Source organism: Protopterus annectens, chromosome 10.part0 (genome assembly GCF_019279795.1).
Source record: "Protopterus annectens isolate FY-2018-M chromosome 10.part0, PAN1.0, whole genome shotgun sequence".
Classification (NCBI taxonomy): Eukaryota; Metazoa; Chordata; order Ceratodontiformes; family Protopteridae; genus Protopterus; species Protopterus annectens.
In genome coordinates, this window is record NC_056744.1 from 1,255,227,685 (window position 1) to 1,255,242,897 (window position 15,213).

Genomic DNA, 15,213 nt, shown 5'->3' on the forward strand with positions numbered 1-15,213 from the left:
ATCCTACCATTACATGTGCAAACAGTACGCTATGTTACTGTTACTTGATGGTGGAGACATAAAACCTACACAGCGGTTAGGTGTCACCGACAGTACGTCACTTGACACCTGTAACACTTACATCCTCCCATGTGCATATAGCAGCACAATTGCCGAAGGTAGCTTTGGTACACATAATGCGCCAATACTGCTGCATGTCTGTCAGACGTAGCATCATATAGCAGGTGTATCATTCACAGTACTGCCATGTGTGTTTGCTTGTGTGACCATATATGCCACATATGGTGGGGAATACATCCCAATTGTTACACACCCCTATACACTGATGTAGAGATCTGTACATACTGCAGTGTGGAAAGCATGACGTAGGCAGGAGTGGTGTGTGTATCACACACATCAGCTATCCATATGTGTATGACATTTGTGGTCTCCACAGTGTGTGTGTGTGTGTGTGTGTGTGTGTGTGTGTGTGTGTGTGTGTGTGTGTGTGTATGTAGGTATGTATGGCTGTCTGGTGCATGGAGTGAGGGTGTATGCTACCATACAGAACACACAGGAGCCCTAATGCCTCATGGTGATGCAGTCCACTACCCTGTTGATGCCATCGGTCTCAGCCGCACTGGCTACCTGTACATGTTCTTTCTCTGTGTCGCATCGTGTGGGTTCACAGTACTGTGACGGTGATGACCACATAGGCAAGGGTCCTCACCTCAACACTATGGGGTGTGCGTTATAGTGTTGTTGACCCTGTGTGTGAGCATGTTCCTGTAATGTGACAGGGTATTACTGCTACACAGTGAGGCCTCATGCTATCAAGTGGCCTCTAACATTATCATTGGCTAGACCACTGTGTACAACCCCTGCACCATGTCAACATATCTGTGGTGTGACCTGGTATGGATGTCATGTCTGTAGCCACTGTAGCCTATTAAACTGCCCACATGCTTCTGGATCAGTATATGTGTGGACATCTGTGTTATGTTAGACTTTCCAGCAGTCAGGCTGCGGCTACATATAGCATGCTGATATTGCCATATGTGCCTGTGAGTACTCTACAGTTACATATGGGAGACTGCAAACAGTGCTACCTGTAGGCACATGCAAGTAGACCATAAGGAGGGAACCAGGGCATCATTACCAATATGCTGTTGCTGTTGTTACCGAGACACATACTGTGAACATATAACAATGCATGCTAAACCTGTACTACATGGTATGTCTGGTGTGTGTCAACAGTATACAACTAATGTAATATACACGTCTCTCACTATTCACACACAACTAATGTAATATACACTTCTCTCACTATTCTTACACAACTAATGTAATATACACTTCTCACTATTCTGTACACCCTGTGTATCAGACCATTTGAGCATGTCCATGCACCAATGGAGTGGATGACAGGGATGTGGCACAGGCTTCATCATATGCACAGGGTGATAATGTTTGCCAGGGGTATAGGCTGCACCAATGGATGTGTGGGTAAGGCCAGTGATATGATTGGACATGTCTGTTCAGTATGCATGTGGGTGTTGTGGTGCCCTACAGATGTCTTTGCTGTGTGCATGTATGTGTGCACACGGTTCTGCCTTTTGTGAGGCCTACACAGTGTATTATTGACAGCTCCAGATTGTACAGACCAGGTTGTACAGCTCACTGTGCCCGGACACGGCCACGTGACCTGTGCCTGCCAGGAGTTGCACGGGCACTACCAGGAGGAGGTACAGCTTGAGTACTGTCTGACGACATGTGTCCACTGGAACCGTGTCCCCGCTGGGAACATCCAAGGCTACATCCATGTGGCCTGCTGTGTCCTGGTGTGGACAGCGCAGCACCAGCTGCACTGCTACTGCTACCAGCAATATGGGAGTGGGCATGTGAGGTGGCACGCTCATGTTGACCTGCACTAGGTGGTGTAGCTGGCCTACGTCCACATAGCCTATGCCTCACTCCTACCAGATGTTCCAGCACAGACAGCTCACACTCACAGATTGCCATGCCATGGTCAAGGATTCCGACCATGTCACCCAATCGCCTGTCCAGAACATCAGCAATCTGCTGTTGAGCATTTGCCAATGCCTGGATGTTGTCATTTAGGGTATGGATAGCAGCCCTCTGCAGCCTCTGCCCTTCTCTGTTCTGCCATTCAGCACGTGCCTGTGCTGCCATTACAGTCTGGAACATGTGTCTGGTGATACCAGCTGCTGTGCTCTGTCCTGCAGGTGCATGTCTGCCAGAGGTCCTCCTACGAGCAGCACCAGCGACATGCCTGTGTGGCACATCTGCAGTCATTACACTGACACCATGGTGTGTAGACACACCTTCTGTAGCCACCATACGTTCCTGTTCCATGCTAACAGATGCTGACTGTCCTTCCTCTATGGCCACTGGTGATGCGGTATGTGTTGTCAGCAAAACTGTGTGCGGGGATGAGGGGGACATAGCTGGGATGGCAACCATTGGCACAGATTCAGCCCCTGACAACCCTGCCTGTACCTCATGCATATGTTCATCACTGCTGGTATCTGTGGGGACACTAACATCAAATGGACCGCAGGAGGGTAACGCACCTACATCACCTGTGAATGCAAAGAAAGACTCTAAATTACAATAGACACACACACAGACACACGCACACACACAGACACACAGACACACACACACACACACACACACACACACACACACACACACACACACACAGACACACACACACACACACACACACACACACACACACACACACACACACACACACACACAGACACACACACACACACACAGACGCACCATGCATGTGATTTGACAAATGGCATGCAGCATGCCTGTGATACAGCAGAGGGCATGCAGCTCAGACATTAATAGTGTTAGTAAGCATACCTCCCTGGGGTGCACACTACAGCAAGCAGGTGTCATATCAGTAGCCATGCAGTTCACACAATCATGGTAGTATGCATGCATCCCCGTGTTACACCATGTGGACCAGAACAGGATAACAGTACACATGGCTGATGTTACCTTGACATGTAATCTGCTGGTGTGTGCATTAACATGCATACATGTCTGACACAATGGTGTCCTGACACATATACAGCATCGTAATGGGCATCACATTGCGGTGTTGTCTGTATGTCCTACAGATAGAATGCATGTTTAGCAAATGTGCATGAGCATGGAAGGGTAGTGTGAGCCATCTACATTGCTATATAGTGAGAAGTACAGACACTGTGCCATTGCATGGCATCATGAGGCATCTATATTGCTGTACAAATGCATAATATGTACACATTGCATAGCCATAACTGCATGCATACCCATGACATAACTGTGGATTGTGACCCACAATGCTGAGGTATATACACACCAAACCATGCTGTGTCAAGTGATAGGTCACTAGAGGACCTACAGATGACACCCCTGCACAACAACTACAGGGTCTTAGCTGCCTGGCAACCATGTCCACACATAGCGGACATGTCAATTCACCATTCCCCACATGACATCGATGTACCACACACACAAGGTGCACAGCTAACGATGATGTCCTACAGCAGCAAGGGAAATGTACAGTATCTGTGGCCTGATGTGGTGTCAATGTCTGTGGAAGCTGTACAGGTGACTACTGTCATGCTATGATACAGTCTTGCTGTTCAACAGATCTTATATGGTAGACTTCAGTGACACCTCCACTAGCTGTGCACAGGCTTTTAGAATGTCCAGTGTACCACATCAACTGTATAATCAGTCAACTAAGGCTATAATTGGACCATGTGTGGACAATGTGCAACAGAGTGTATACACATCACATCTACTGTGCGGCTATGTGTCTCTGGACATCCCCCATGGCCATGTCTGCACATGTGTTGACCAAATGTGTGTGATGGCCATCTATCTCACATAACTGTGTTGTCTCATATGACATACACCCATAGATGTCAGATATGTCACCGTCCACAGGGCTATGCAGACAACGGGTTGTATGTTTGGTATGTGGGGTGTGGGTCATGGGATAATGTGACAATATTGCAGCCAGAACACTACGTGTCTGGGATATGTCAGATGGCACATCACAATGTGTGCACCCAATGCAGGGGCATATAACACAGTGGTGACACCTGTGGGCTACCCATATCACAGCTCACTGTGTGGTACTGTTTGTGTACCACACATGTTGTTCCAATGCATACTACATATGCATCCATTGTAGAACACCTCCACCATTGTATGCACAGCTGACCACACATGAGCAATGACAACTACTGTGGTTTCAAGTCGGTGTATCATTTAATTTGTATATATTGCACATGGGTGGCCTGTGTGAATGATGGGGGATGCAACCTGTATATCGTGACTGGAACGAACATCAAGTGTGCAACTGTTAACTGGCCACATGGCAAATAGATCTATGCTTTAACATGCCTGATACTGATGACAGTCTCACCTGCAACGGACTCATGTCTGTGTGGCACACCAGAGGTACCTGTATAGGGGTGACACAGCAGTATGAACATTATCCATGACTGTATGACAGCCACAGGGTGCACTGTGCATGTTAACATTCGCCTGTATAATAGTATGCACATGTGTGCATACAAAGGGTAGCATACTGTAGTATGCAGCATGTGTGTCCACATACCTTGCATATGTTGTTACTTTACATAATTTACAGTGACACATGCAACTAAATGGGATATAATAGCCATATGTGCAGTACTGACTTACCAGGCAACTCCAGGCTCATTGGTTGGGAGACACCCACCTCCACAATGGCAGCTAGTGTGTGTGGATGCTGTTCTGAGGGTGTCCCCAGACTGGCCAGTAACTCCTCGGTGTGTGTGAGTGGGGGCTGGGTTGGTGGCCCACCACCTGTTCCACCTTGTTCCCTGGCGATTGCAGTGGCACGCTGTTTTGCATGTCGTATCAAGTCCATGCAGTGTCTGCGCACCTGCTGGTAGGTGCAGTTATGGCCACCCACATCGTTCACCCTCCTGCGTAGATCCTGCCACAGGTTGTCCCGCTGCTGGGCATGCTATGGCACATGGCTGAACAACACCTCGTAGTTCTCATGGAGGTACGGGATGAGGACATCATCCTCCTGGCGGCTGTACGCTGGAAGGCTGTATGAGGCATTATCTGTAAGACATAATGATGGTGACAGGTCACAGTTTCAGAGATGTACAGAGATACTGCTGCACATACATTTCTATGACATCTAGTACAGCCGCACAGTAATCTTTGCAAATCATCATGACACTGACACGACTGACGTGTTTGTGTCACACACATGTAAACACCCGTTATGCATTGGATATCATCACCATATATGTGTCTCACCTCATTACAGTGTTCATACTCCATGTGAATGCTGTCTTGATGTGGGCATGTCTATTTGCCTGCACTGGTGTTCTTACCTATCTGCACATGCCTGGATGTGTCCACAGTAATGCTGTTGACCTTGATGCTGTGTATATGTCACATATCAACACAGACACAGCCTTAATGGACTTGAGCAGTGACAATGCACACATACGCATGGACACCTGTACATGCATGTGTTTTGCCATATACATCTACACAACACTGTACAGCTGTTCAACATCCTGCCACGGATCGCCTGTGTTGCACATGTGATAGACATGGGACAATGGCTAGTCGGACGTCATTCACAGGGATGGTTATCAACCATAGCATGTACGGGCAAGGTTTCCTAGCTGTAACAGACAGCCAGTATGCCACCGCGAGGTGCATCAGTGCCACATTACTGATCCGGACAGTTGATACTACATCTACCATGCGGCCATCACATCATGTATGACTGGGATGACATCTGCAGCTTTGATGGACAGGGTTGCATGGTTTGGTGGGAGTATGTCACATGTATGGAACAGGGATCTGTCCAGCATGTGGCGATCCTAGTATTAGGACGGTGGCTGTCCATGACTTATGTCTTACAGATCAGGATATGGACATGTAGCATGCCCATCATCATGGTGTAGCAAATGTCTTCATGCAAGGTAGACAGCATGCTGCATAGTGGAGGTGAGGATTGTGAAGGCTGGTATCGCCCATCCAAGCATGGCCATTACCCCTTAAAGGTGATATGTGATCCAATATTGGTCACCCCAGTGCTGTATATGCCTGTTCAATGATCTCTGTGCTCATGGATGGCACCCTGTCATGACATGGGTACCTCGTATGACTACCCAAGGGGCCTAGAGACGTCACCAAGACAGGGAGGTGTACTGCACAGCACCATCCCTTACACAGTGTCCATAATGTTGATCACAGCCTAGGTGGTAGTTAATGGATACAGGGATGTTTACCTAGCGGTGACAATGCTGATATCATCCATCAGAATGTGCACATATGTCACACACCTCACCCACACAGCCCATTCTGTATGTTGTTCACAACACTGACACAGCTATTCCTCATAGGTCATGGCCATTCACATCCTTATATACACAGATGCCTAACATTTGTCTGTGTGGTATGGGCTGCAATGAGGGTGGAGTACAACACATTAACCCTGTTCTACTGTAGCTGGCACTGGTGTGATATGCACATGTCACTCTGGCACCTTTTGTAGTTGTGAGTCTGTCAACAGGCCACTGGTAGAACACTCCTGTGACATACAAAGGTATTTGTAATCAAACATCCGTACTGTCTTGTACATCTGTACTGTTAACATCTACAGTGATAATGGTTCATGGACATGCACACCATACTCAGCAGGGTTATAGTGTGGTGCCACCCATTACGACTGTCGTCACCACTTGTGGGTTGATATTATCCAACACCCTATCTGTATTGTATGGTCATGCTCGGCACTTGTTCAGAACTTGTGAACATGTCATGAGCTACTGATTAATATAGCATGCATTCCACACCATTTCACACAGGTACACTGGCTGTCCTAAAATTTCCAGCTTGCTTATGGTACAACAGCTGTTGTACACACGTAACACACATATCCTGTGAGACATGGTTGTATATACAGGCATGCCCAACTGTCACGTACCAGTGCTATTGCCTGTCTATATGATGGATATGTCATACATGTGGCAATAGAGCAATTGTCTCATGTACACATTTAATGCTCACCTCCCAACATACGACACTACAGCCTGTGGGGGATGCACTTATGCAGCCCTGCTGGGGGTAATGCTGTCATCAACCCTGACTGCACCTGACAGTCATGTGGGGATGTGTAACATTCGCAACACACCCCACTCATCACATAGTCTCACATGATCTCCACCACAGGCCACACATATGAGGACAACTTGTGCAGTACCTCTCCATACTCTGTGTAGGCACCAGAGGCAGCCCCCATCAAGGAACACAACATCACCAACTTATAGCCCACAGACTCATGTGTGCCCATCACATACAGCCAATAGGGTGTTATAACATACACAACACACCAGTCATAGGTGACTCTGTAGGCGGTCACACTGCAGTTCCACGCAGCAAGCTACACAAGGTGATAGTGACTTACATCTTGCTGTTGGGTAACTGCTTCTGCAACATAACCTATGCACCCATGCCACACCTCACCATGTACGATGTGACTGTCATTCTCCATGTTAGTGTGACTGCCCTGAGATGCCACTTCACAGACTATGTGTGCAGGGACATGCAATAGCTTACCAGTCTTGTAGCCCTGAAGGTGTGGGCCTAGCCCTGGGGAGCATTATGCATTCATCTGGACCCGATACCACTGTACAACGACTGACTGTGTCACTTCAACAGTTGCCTATGCTTCTGCTGTCATTCCACAGGCATCTGGTATCTGTCCACTTTGACTGACCTGGTCAAACACAATGCTTTGGCACAGATGACCTGCACCTGTCAGCCCTGGGAGTACAGATCACATGTAAGGCTCTTGTTGCTTCTATACTGCCTGTCTTGCACAGTTTCCAATAACAGTCACTGGCAGAACGGGAACTGGCAAGCAAGACATGGGGTCATGTAACACAATGCTTGCATCTTCTTATGTGACGCACGCAGGCAAGGCACACCTTATAATGCACCACTCCAATATCTCTGCAGTGACTGGGACCAGCCTCTAGGCTCTGCAGAGCACACCTGCAATGACAGGTTATAGACAGACCATACCTTTCAGGCACATACCTGGACCGGCACACCCACAGCTGAGGTATTCCCATATCCCACTATGTTGTATACACATCCTGGCTAGTTACTTAGCACAATGCATCAGAGGTGCTCCACGTGCAACTAACTGTGTCCGGAACCACTATACACATTGTAACAAGCTACAGATTCAACAACATACCCCACGGTTACCAGACCTCATCTGTTGGTGTACTGGACAGTAGGGCTCAGACAGCTTCTACTGATGTGTGACTGACACTACCCCACACTTAATTGGGATAGCCACTCATGTACCGACACATCCATGAGTCATAACCTCCACTCGGCTGGATCAACCCATACACACCATCTCCAAGTCCAACATTAACCTTGACATGAACACTACCAACATGTGACTGGTGTTCCACACCTGGGGTTATCCCCTCATTGGTGGATTCCGAACATATGCTAATCAACCTTGTTAGCCACATCCCGGCACCACACCCTTCACGGCATACACAGTACATGAGTACTACAACACCTACTACAGACATCTTATGACAGCGGTTGTTAACGTCATGACATCCGTGCAGATGGGCAATGCACATACAAATGCTGAAACATACCCAGTGCACTTCATTAGCATGTACACGACTGCATGGTTCATACTATTCCACACATAGCCATGATGATACACACCAGATAACAGATGCCACTCTGGTGGTCAAGTTCCATGGACATAATGTACAACAATAGGTGGAGGCTGTTGCACAGTGGTGTACAATCCCATGGGTGGGGTAGCTCACTGGTCAGCCTCGGTAGGGCCACGGGATCCCTCATCACATACTTCAAGACTAGCTACGTAAACATTACTGTGACACATTCCGGGGTGTACCACAAGGCATTATGGTGGTATGTCAGTAGTTGATGGCAACACCCACATCTGCTCTCACATACAACAGTCACTCAGGAACATTACAGACCCAGGTGATGTTGGCAACATGCTGGCAGATGGATTCAATGCTAATAGTACACCTTCTCACTCACTACAGGGCCACAATCCATGCAGGAACATTGCATTGTCCCTGCGGTCACACCTACACAGTACTAACCTGCACTCTATATGTCCTGGGACACTGGTCCCATGTCACCTTCCAAAGTCCCAGGCTGTGATGTCCACAAACCTCTGAACGACATGTCTCCCCACTAGGCTACCATATTCAGTAATAGCCTTGTATTAGACATTGTGGCCCCTGAATGGCACACAGCAACATTTATCACACTCCACACAGGTGGCACCACAATGCACGAGTGGGAATATAGTCCTACACACCTGACTGGACTGGTCTGCACGGCTATAGGGCACATCATCAAGGACGTCATTCACAGAGACACTGTTGGGCTCCGGTCCTTTGATGCCACCCGGGTTGGACTTGTTAGGGCCAGAGCATGGCCCCTACACCTGGTGGACTCCTTTCATACAGTTACCAGGGTAGGTGATGATGGTACAGGAGTCCACACATCCTACATTGTCCTCTCATTGCCTTTCAGCACCGTTCTCCATTCTGGTATTGACAACATACACATCCACCTGCACATCGTACCCTATGTCTCAGGATGTTATGCAACGTGGCTCATGGACAGGACACACACACAATGAGGGTAGCATACCATAGTACCTACTGCATTTCAGTTACATTTGGCATACCACAGTCCTCAGTCATTAGGCCCTCACGTTCAGTATATGCTTCCCTGAGGTACAGGCTAGCACAGGGGGACTTTCCCTGCCTAGCTTTACAAACCCCTGCATACAAAGTGCCATGATTGATCCACCAGCTGATACTGACTCCATCCATATGGGTGTCACTGTGACAGATACCTGATATGAATATCATGGCCTCAAGCTGCATGACACAAGGTGAATGAACATCACCTTTGCATTACACCATTCAACCACTGACTATCACATAGGTAGTAGTCCCCTACATACATGTCACATTGTACATGTTTGTAGTACACACGTATGTCACACCCACTCCTGTGGTTACCGTATTGCCACTGTGGCATGGATATCCTTCTACGTGGCCACACTTATCTGTACTGGGTGTGTAGCTGGTACATAGGCACCCATTGTACCTCTGAACTCAAGACTTCTACACACATTCAAGGGTACACCACCCCATTTAGGGTGTACCTTACACAACAGCTACAGCTTTACATACCACACCATTAACACGCCATGACGTTTATTGAGCTCTGACAGTTAAAGTATGCAGCTGAACTACGGACACCACGTCTGTACACATTTGCATGCAACATACTCAGGGGTGACTTCTGCTGAACAGACAGGGCCCATGTCCACAACAATATTAATGGATATACTCCATATACGCGACATAAGCAAAAGCCACTGTGAGCAACATGCTCATGGATATGTGCACACACGCAACAATGAGTGGGATGTGCTTGAGGGTTACATTCCCAAACCGGACACTCACCATGTTTTGGAATATGAGTCCTATGTACATCATGCAGGGACACTCAGTAGCACTGTTCATGTGATACCTCCCTTGGTGGTTGGGAGACACATGTAGGCCAGGGATCACTGCAGTGGCTGTACTGTAGAGAGGTGCAGGTAACACATGGCTCTGCTGTTCACAGGACACTACCCTAGAGAGGTGCCACTGGTGTGAACACTGTAGTTGTGCTTACTCATAGACTTGCCAGACTGCATAGTACCCCACTATGAACCTGTGAAGCTATTACATGTCCTTTGTGCATGGTTACTTGGTAGCCCTTCCATTTAGGTTAGCTATCATGCTATTGCAATGCCCCATGCCTACAAGCCATATGTATCCTGTTATTGTACATGCCAATAGACGATACCTTTGGTATGCGTGATATGCCTATTATGCTGTGTAGAATATCTGACATATCTACCTACAATACTATACATTACACATATTTCACATAGTATCCCATAATGCAAAGCATACTTGCACAGCGGGACCATCTTAGACATGTCATTGTCGTTATATGCCCATACACATGCCTACTGTGACAGTATATCAACATATACTATCCCCTGCTATGGCACGTACTTGCTGGACATACCCATCCACTGATGGCGGGTTGTATGGAATTGTTCTGTTTAAAGCCCTCATGTAGCATCCCTTGTGGTGTCTGTGATGTGTACCTTGTGGCCCACTGCTGGACGCACACTTTCTACATGCGTTAGCGTGCTCAGCAAGACATCACTACATAAATACCTTTTCCCACTTTATGCATTGCGGACACTCTTAATTAATGCAAACCAGGCTATACATACAGTAAATAATTAATAAAAAACATGCTATACATAAACTTACATACTGAGTGTTCTACATACTTTGTTATCATTACAGACTTTCGTCTCTAGCTCTCTCACACTGCTTAAACAGGTATTGTGTATGAGCATATGGTTTGAATGTCTGGCATGTCATCCTTATATATGTTGATACCTGTAACATGTGGTTTCCTCCCGCCAATTGGTGTTCCTGAGTGGCTAATTACTTGCATATCAGCTGTGCAGCTACTCCATTCGCCAATTACATGGCAACAGTGGGGTATAATTGAACTCTCCACTTGGGCGTTGCCCATTTGTCCTACCTTCAGGGAGACGGCCTGTATTGTGTTTTGTTATGTGTAATTTCAACTGCTATGCATAGAGACAATTATACTTTGGATTCATGTTCCCCATGGATTGTGTGTGACAGCTAAAGTATGTGGTTCAACATGTGGGTGTTCCTGTCATCCCAACGTCTGATAACGGACTATTGCAAACAAAACCTGTAACATCGCCATTTGTTCCATTACATAACGGCTGCAATTTTGCATGGCACCTTTAATTGTGTCTCTCACAAGGTATGTTGACGGTTCTGCAGATGTAATTGACTAACTGGATGTTTGTGCTGTTATTACAGTCTGTATTGCTATAGTTTCTAGTGTGGGGGATATCGGTGGGTGTACGTAGCATATACAGGTTTGTGAGGTTTGCATTTCTACATATTCCATATATATGTGTGTGGGCTCCATCCCTAATTAAAGAGTTATCAGTTAGTAGACTTGTGTTACGGGATTGTACATTGGGCCGTTGTTAATTGGTTTCTATATAGTATGCAGGTGAGGTTGATACTTCCATACCTCCGGAATTGCAGCAATATGTAAAGGGATATGTCTAAATGACAGCTATCCCGTGTATTTCTGTCCCAGATATTTGCAGTCATTGCGGTTGAGTTGGTAACAGAAACTCTTTGCCATGGGTTGCCACCTTTTCATATGGCCATTGTTGGACACTTGCAGGACACACAGCAGTGTTTACAGGCCAACACATAGCCACGGTCAGTACACAGGTTAGCACATACTTTTATCCTCAATACATACCTATTGTGGGACTTTGGCTACTTATCATATTGCATGTAACATTTACGTTTCTTACATACAGGCATAACTATTTAATGCAACTATTACATTATATATGGGACATATTAATGTCCTACAATCCCGGACATTTGCCCTTTGTAATGTTTTATGTCAGGACACACCTGCCCAGGGAGGGGCTGTCCCTCCTAATGTGGGACAGGTGGTAACCATATGCCTACGGCTAGCTATACCCACACCTACCGTAATGATCTACCTCCGAGTTGGCACTAACAGACACATGATGCAGACACACACACACACATTACAGTCACACGGAGATGCACACGGCACCATCAACACACACATACACAGACTACAGCACTCACAAACACAGCTGAACACAGTACCTACATGGACCTCAACACCGGCAGCGGTAACTAAATGTCCCTTCATATCATCATACTATTACTCGCGGTTAAATATGCACCAAAAAACGCGGCAAGGACACTGCTATTCCTTAAAATCTTTATTGCACATAAACACAAGATGAGCACTTTCGGGACTTCTCCCTTCATCAGATAAAAATACAATAAAACAACCCCTTTTTTTAAATTAGTGCATATCCAATAGGATTCAGTAAAAAAAACGCCTATTTTGAAGGGTGGGCTTAATAGGTATCACATCATTTAAACCAGGTGTACGGTTGGCAATAAGCTCAATGATCCATCTGGATTCTGCTAATTCTGTCAAGTGCTTCACATCACCCCCTCTAGTGGTAAGTCTTATGTTTACTATAGCCCTGAAAGTGAATTTGTGTGTTGCATTGTCCATCACATGTCTGCTCAATGCATTATGCACATCCCCATTCCGGATACTAGATAGGTGCTGTAATATCCTTGTCTTTAACATCTGGTTAGTTTTCCCTACATAAAAACTAGGGCAATGGCTACACTCAGCTAAATATACTATATCCATCATTCGACACGTAGCCCTCCCTTTCAGTACAAATTGCCTGTGTGTGATGGGGTGCTCAAAATTAGTCTTCTTATTAATGTGGCCACAAGCTTTGCACCTCCCACACGGGAACGTGCCCGTCTTTGTTGTGGCCTCTACATTTTGACTATTTAGCCTTTCTTTACATAGCAAATCCTTCAGATTCTTGTTTCTTCTATATCTGAAGTTAGGTCTACAACCTACCATATCACTCAGCCCTTCATCACTAGTCAGAATGTTCCAGTTATTCTGTACAACATTACAGATATCACCTAAGTTGCTACTGTAGGTAAACATTAATTGGGGACTCCTTGCAACTATGGTTCTTTTATTTTTGTCTATCTGGGCTGGAGTGAGTCTAAGCCAAGGTTTATATTTGCTTTCCCTGAAGCCTTTACTGGTGTTTATCAACTTATCCACTTTATCTTCCCGATAGCCCCTCTGTTGTAAACAGCCCTTAAGAGTAGCTAATTCTTTGTCATATTCACCATTATCCAAGCATATCCTGGAGATCCTACTTGCCTGCCCCTGTACAATGTTTGAATATGTGTAACGTGGATGCATGCTATCATATGACAGTATCGTATTCTTCCAACATTCTTTCTTATATAGTTTTGATGTGAAACCATCAACACTCTGTACTAAGTTTACATCCAAAATATCTATAGAGTAAAAAAGCTCTTAAAGTAAACCTAAAGAATGTTGTGGTGGAGTGTAGAAAGCTCACAAATTCCTGCAGCATGTTCAAATTCCCATTCCATAATATAAAAACGTCGTCCACAAAACGCACATACATCTTTATATATCCCTTCCAAACATCATTACTCAGTATATGATTTTTCTCCCATTGGGCAAGGACAAGATTAGCATAGGTGTTGGCACAGGGGGTGCCCATGGCTACCCCCTGTGCCTGTCTATATATGGACTCTGCTCCTATAAATACATTGTTCTCCAATATCAATAGCAAAAGTTCCTTTATCAGGCTAATTTTGACCTCAGTGACTCCTAGGTCATTCAAAAGGGTGCTTAAAATATCCACTCCATATTCATTGTTAATAACTGTGAATAGGTTGTTTATATCTAGGGTAGCCATCAATAACTTATCCTTCTTAACCATATAGTCTACTCTGCCCAACTTCATTAAGAAGTCACCTGTATCCAACAAAATATTCTCAATCCCTTCAACATAGGGTTTTAGTTGATTTTCCAACCATATAGAGATATTCTCAGTCCCCCACCCCCTCCCTGAAACTATGGGTCTCAGGGGTGGGTTATCCAGGGACTTATGAATCTTTGGGAGTGCCTTAAAGACAGGCGTGACTGCTTTTTCTAACCATAGAAAGTCAAAGATACCATCAGTGATTCTCATCTCAAACTTCAGCCTTTGCAGGGCATGATGTACCCTATCTACAGCTTGTCTCACACCCAATGGATTAATCTGGGTATATGTGTTTTCATCTTGGAGCAGTTCTCTCAATCTACTATTAAACCAGGTTGTATCTAGCACTACAACCGCCCCACCCTTATCCGCCGGTTTTATTGTTAAATCTTTATTATTACATAAACTCTGCAATGCTGTCCTCTGTGTTTGTGTGAGATTATAAAATCTGCTCGTATCTCCTTCAATAAAGTATCTTATCAAATCTTGCTCACATCCCCTAATGAACAGATTTAGGGTGGGTGTAAGTGGTGGTACGAAACTACTTGGTTTCCTTAGGG